The 6,000-nt window shown below is 39.0% G+C and overlaps 1 protein-coding gene across 1 annotated transcript in view; it reads left to right on the top strand.

Moving 5' to 3' along the window:
• The first annotated feature begins 5,031 nt into the window (after positions 1 to 5,031).
• Positions 5,032 to 6,000, top strand: part of LOC122791296 (speedy protein 1-B-like) — a 493,214-nt gene continuing 492,245 nt past the window's right edge. The window contains exon 1 of the mRNA XM_044058982.1: positions 5,032 to 5,091. The gene's annotated coding sequence lies outside the window, so the exon portion shown is untranslated. The remainder of the gene's footprint in view (positions 5,092 to 6,000) is intronic.

Raw genomic sequence — 6,000 nt, 5'->3', positions numbered from 1 at the left:
TTCAGTTTTTTGAGAAGTTTAGCAATTGTCTTAGTAGGGACTGGATCCATGGAAAAACTGGAGGATTTGTTTGTAGTACCGAAGTGGTAGGGGTCTCTGTAGGTAAGGGGCTATTAATATTTTGGGTGTTGGCTAGGGTTTGGACTGTTTCAGTAAATTATTTGTTGGGTATGAGTGGTGGATTTTCCTGGGTGCAGTGAAGTATTTATAGTGACCCAGAATTTTTGTGGGTTGTGAGCATATTTTTCCTGCATGGTTATATGGTAATTAGTTTTGTCATGTTTTATTAGTGTTTTTTAGCTTTGTTGCATAGTTCAAGATAAGTCTGTCTTGTGGTGCCGGTTTTTTGTTTATGAAATTGAAATCAAGCTTTGTCCCTTTCTTTCATTATGGTTTTAGTATCTTTTGTTAGCCATGGGGCATAGTTAGTTTTGATTCTAATGGTGCTGGGGGGGGGGGGTGCATGACAGTTTAGGATATATAGGAAGGTTGAGTTGAAGTACTGCACAACGTCTTCTAGAGGTAGTTGTTTTAAGGGAGTCCAGTTGCAGCATTTTAGTGAACTGATTAGGTCATTAGCTCTGAAGGTCTTTTTGCTACGTACTACTCTGAGGATGGGTTGTTTAATGTGGTGGGATTGATTCCTAATTAAGTAGGTTGCTTGATGGTCATTCAGACTGTCAAGAAGACAGCCTGATTGTTGAGCCAGTGTGGGGTGTGATAGCAGAATCCAGTCTAAGATGGACTGGCGTTTGGAGGTTTTGTCAATTCTTTGGGGGCAGTTATAATTTAGTTAAACCCATGGAGGTTAATATGGGTGGTGGGATTTTGGCTGGAACAGTCAGACCAGTTAATGTTAAAGTCACCTAATAGTATGGTTTCTTGTGTAAGGGAGGATGACATCCAGTGTAGTAGGCTTTCCAGTATGGTAGTATTACCTGGTGGGATATATCCACCTGCAATAATTATGTGTTTGTTGGAGTTGACTTTTAATTTGGCTAGAATTAGTTCTATGTCTTTTACTTCTTGGGAATTACACTCAAATTGTTCAAAAGTGAGGTGGTTTTGGAATAGTATTGTAACACTGCCTCCCTTTTTACCTGATCTGTACCCAAGGGCAGTAATGTCATTATCATGATGTTCAGATTTGAGACACGTTTCTGTTAGCATGACTTCTGGCTTGTATAGAGCTAGTAGGGCATGAAGGTCCCTGGTTTTGTTAAGAATGCTTCTTACATTGATGTTTAAAAGGAGGAGAGATGAGGATGGCCTTAGATATAGAGGATTTAGTTGTTGAAAGGTACTGTGGTTAGATTTGTTGGGTCCTGGATTAGGGTGAATGTCCCCACAGCAAGTAAGTTTTGGAGGAGGTATAGAGTTTGTTTAGTTTGTGTAATATCTTAGCCTGTTTCTGGGAGGATGGAGTGCTAGTCTTGTATTTAAGAGTATTATAAAGGGAGGAAAAATATTGGGTGGAGGAAAGGTCATAGGGTGATATAGGGAAATGTCCTTCTTTTCTAGGACTGGTTGTGGAATCTGTTTGCCATGGTGGTGGGGAGGTTGTATTAAGGTGTGTGTGGTAGGAGGAAAGGATTGACAGAAGGAGGAGAGAGAAAATACTTAATGAGGAACATGATACTTTTAGTAGCTTGGTGTGATGTATACAAGACATGTTGAAGTGGAGGAGTAGTTGGGTTGTTGTAGGAGTGATAGTAGTAATAGTAGTCAGGTGTTGAATAGGGGTGTAGTGGAGTATTCAAGTGGGGGATGATTGGTGAGGTTTGATTGGCTAATTGGGAGTTAGTTATGTTGGGGTATGTGGTCTATAACTATAAATGTAGTTGATGTGTGGTGGATGGGAATGGAGGTAGGGTGGGGGGGGGCAAAGTGAGTGAAGTGAATGGAGTGGGGCAGCACTTTCCTGTAGGTTCAGCAGATTAGAAGAGAAAAAAACTATCAGTAAGGAGGTTGGATACTTTAGCACAGGGGAGAGAATGCCATGATTAATGTTCTGGGTTCCTGTTTTGGTTTAGGTTTTACACAAATCTAAGCAGAGGAACTGACAGCCACTAGGCTGGGGAACAAGGCTATAGAGGTGAATGAAAGAGATTATGGTAGGAAAAGGTGAGTGTAGGGATTGTATGTGGGAGAGAGAGGCCAGAGGGAGTCTATGTGGGGGAGAGAGGTCAGAGGCAGGATACAAACAGGTAGAGATATGAGGGACTGTGTCAGTAGGAAGCCATGAGAGTAGAGGGAAAGAGCTAGCAGAGAAAGTGGGTGGGTATAAGGTTATGTGGAAAGGTGAATGACTTAAACACTAGAGAGAGCAGGGGTAGTGGGGCGAGGTGCACAGGGAGTGCTATAGCTGACCAGGGGCAGTACTTTAAAGAGGCATACAGTAGTCACAAAGTTATATTCTACAAGTGGGTATAGAATGTTAGGATTACTGAATACACAGTGTAACATACGTTGTAAATATATTTCACTGTTGCTGGATAGGAATTCCACCGAAGGAACAGCACTCAAAGTGAGTGGATGGTCTTCAAAGCTGACTGGGGTTGGCAATGCCCTTAATTTGTTTGGTGGCAGGGACCTGAAAAACAATGAGAGAGAGGGGATAAGTAGGATGTGAATAGTAACAGGAGTTAGCTGCAGCAAGGTAGTAGAGAGGACTATGTAATAATAAAGGAATAGGCTAAGTAGGGATATGAATAGAAGGAGAAATGATGGAGAAGGAAGGAAGTGTTAGCTTATAACAGGAGTAATATAAGGACCGAGAAATGAGGAGTAGGAGGAAGATGGTAGTTTGGACTAGAAGTATTGTAGGGACAGACAGGAGAAAGAGGTAGCAGGATAGTAGAGATTAGAGATAGGTTAAAGTGAAGAGCTACCAGAGGAGGGAGTGATATACAGTTTACAAAACAACTGGTAAAGTTGTTTAGTAATTCCCATCAATATATACCTTGTATGCAGTAATTAAGGTAGCAGTAGACACAACCTGCAACTCAGTGAAGACTGGGATATCACTGTCCTACTGAGGATGTTTAGCTGGTATAATACTGCTTTTAATAGTCACAGTAATATATTGAGGCTGTATGGTCTTTGCGACTACATACAAATGCCAATAATATGAGTGGTCAACACATTCAACCTCCTTCACTCCCAAACACAAGAATGCTTTTCCCTAGCTGAAACTTGGATCACCAAACAAAGCCTCATTCTTAACCCAGGAGAAACTAAACTATTCCTCTTTAGCTCCCACAGATCCATACCTCCCTCCGATGGTTTCATAATCTCCCCTAATAATACCTCGGTCACACCTACCAACCACACCAAGCTGCTAGGGGTTGAAATTGATAATTGCCTTAGATTTGACCTACATATTTCCTTAACCATAAAAAAGTTCATAAAAAACTTGGGTCTATTCTATCGTGATAAGAAATTTCTCTCCGTCCACTCCAAAATTACAATAGCCAGGACACACCTAATATCCACCTTACTGTATGCCTCCCCTGTGCTTACCAATCTCTGCAAAACTGACCTAAACAAACTTGACAGTTGTTATAATAAGATAGCCAGATTTGCGACAGCCTCACCCATTAGAACGCATCACTGTGACTGCCTCAAAAAACTCAACTGGCTAGAACTCCCACTACTACTTCAACTCAATCAACTATCACTAGCCCACAAAATAATACATTACTTTGACAACACCCCAGCTCTACAACAACTTCTTCAATAATATACCACTACCAGAACCTTAAGATCTAGCACCCAAAACCTCCTCAAGGTTACCAAATATAACAATGAAGCTGGTAAGTCTGTCTACAACCACTACATTTCAAAAATCTGGAACTCCCTTCCTGCCCATATAACTGACAACAAATCCCTGACCCAGTTCAAGAATCTAGTCAAAATTCAGTTAATTCAGTTCATGAATAACCGACTATGCTCCTGCATCACCCTTGGCTAATATACTTCAGTTCATTTCTATTAATTACTTAAAAACAAACCTAAACGTCCAAGAATTCTGATGTATTACCTGACTTACCTTAAGACTGTCTAACTTACCAATTCAGAACACATCACCTAACTTAAGTCTGCAAAACTAATTGCACATCCTGACTCAATAGTGCTGATAGCAGTCTATCCCAGGAATGCTGTGCTTTGTACTATCTTCAGAAGTAAATACCAGAGTACTATTGATTATGTATCCTATCTTATAAAACGTATTGTATATCAAAGTGTTTTCCTTTATGTATGTTTTGTCTGTAAACAAAACAAACAAAAAAAGTTTTCTCTTGGAGCTTTTCTCCCCGGGCTTCCACTGAAAGTGGACTTGTACCCAGTTGGACTCTCCCGGTCAACAAATGTAAAATAAATAAATAAATTGTATGACATTCTGCATTGGATGGATATCTGGTTTGAGAAAAAAATGCCTTGTCCTGCAAGGTATATCTTAAGTTTAGGAAGGAAGGGAAAGTTTTGTTCTGCGAGTAAGTCTCCCACATGAAGGCATTGCTTTACTGGACAGCTTTGTCCATCTAGAACTGAATTCCCCTCCAAGATGAGTTGAAATGGTAAGCATTCACATTTATGACTTAACAAGAATCCATAGCAAAGATTGCCTGAATAATTCTTACTGGGACCCACTGATAAACTTTGGTATCCAGATAATTTCAGGTGAATGTTTTACTGTAACCTCTTTTCCCCAGGTTTTGAGGTAAGGGCTGCATGTGAAATTGAAGCTATTGTATGTATATGTGTGTGTGTGTGTGTGTGTGTGTGTGTGTGTGTGTGTATATATATATATATATATATATATAGTCATGGCAAAACCTCTACACCACATTAGAATCTATAGATCATAAAACATAACAGCATTGGAATCTATTGTTTTACATAGCGAAACATAGTGAGTTAGTAGAGTTTTTTCTCAAATTTGGAAATATTTTTATATGAACTTAGATAAAATCCTCAGAGCTGTGTAAAAATTAGGATGAATGCATTGAAAATTTTTTTTTTCTTTCAGGTAATTTTCTGGTTCAAAGTTTTCTTCTGAGTGATTCATGCTGTTTGACTTCAGACAAGGTATACGACTATGTCATATGTGAAGTGGGCTGTGTGGTCTGTTGACCATGTCCAATATTAATAAGATTAAATCATTAATGTCCAACCTGAATCCCATGCATAATTTAGTTTGCATTTGATAGGAGAAGTGGAATTACCTTCTTGTTTGGTCAAGTCCTTACATTGTATTTAGTGGTTCTGAAGACAGCTTTACTCTTTTCACTTTATTTGACCCGCAAATGTTGTATATGTGTAGTTTTTTTCATATACTTAGCATCTTGTAATTTTGTGCTCTATATGCATTTTAATGCAAAAAAAATCCAGTTTTATTTTCATAACCTAGTTTATCATATACTTTTGTGAAGTATCTGTGACAAATGCTTCTGTAAGGGATACTCTATAGCTTGATTTAATAGTTTAATATTTGTAGGGAGTACAACTCTTCTGAGTGGGGGTTCCTTGTGTATCACCAGTGATACTGCTCTATGAGTAGTCCATCTGTGTGCTTCTGAGTGGGGGCCTTGTGTATCACCAATGATAATGCTGTATGGATAGTCCATCTGTGTGCCCATATTTCTTGTAGTGAAGCCTGGACTGACCACTAGAGTATTCACTTATCTGACCTTGTATTTTTCAAAGACATTGAAGAGTTGTCTTGACAATTGTTCACTCTTTTGAAACCAGAGGGCACTATCATAAAAAGTCCTTTAAATACCCTTTTGGAAAATTACATCAGCATCAAATACCCAGTTTCAATACTTACTTTACTTCTACCCCCCTGCAGGTTATCTTTCTAGCAATACTATGCCAACAAGGTAACCCTTTGGAGAACTTAATTTCCTAAAAAAGTACAAAGAAAATACTTTGTGCTGAAAAAAGTAGTTCAGTAATATGCAAAAACAAACCACCTTCGGCAAGGATTCATAAGAG

Source organism: Protopterus annectens, chromosome 17.part0, assembly GCF_019279795.1.
Source record: "Protopterus annectens isolate FY-2018-M chromosome 17.part0, PAN1.0, whole genome shotgun sequence".
NCBI lineage: Eukaryota > Metazoa > Chordata > Ceratodontiformes > Protopteridae > Protopterus > Protopterus annectens.
This window is presented reverse-complemented; position numbering and strand designations above follow the sequence as displayed.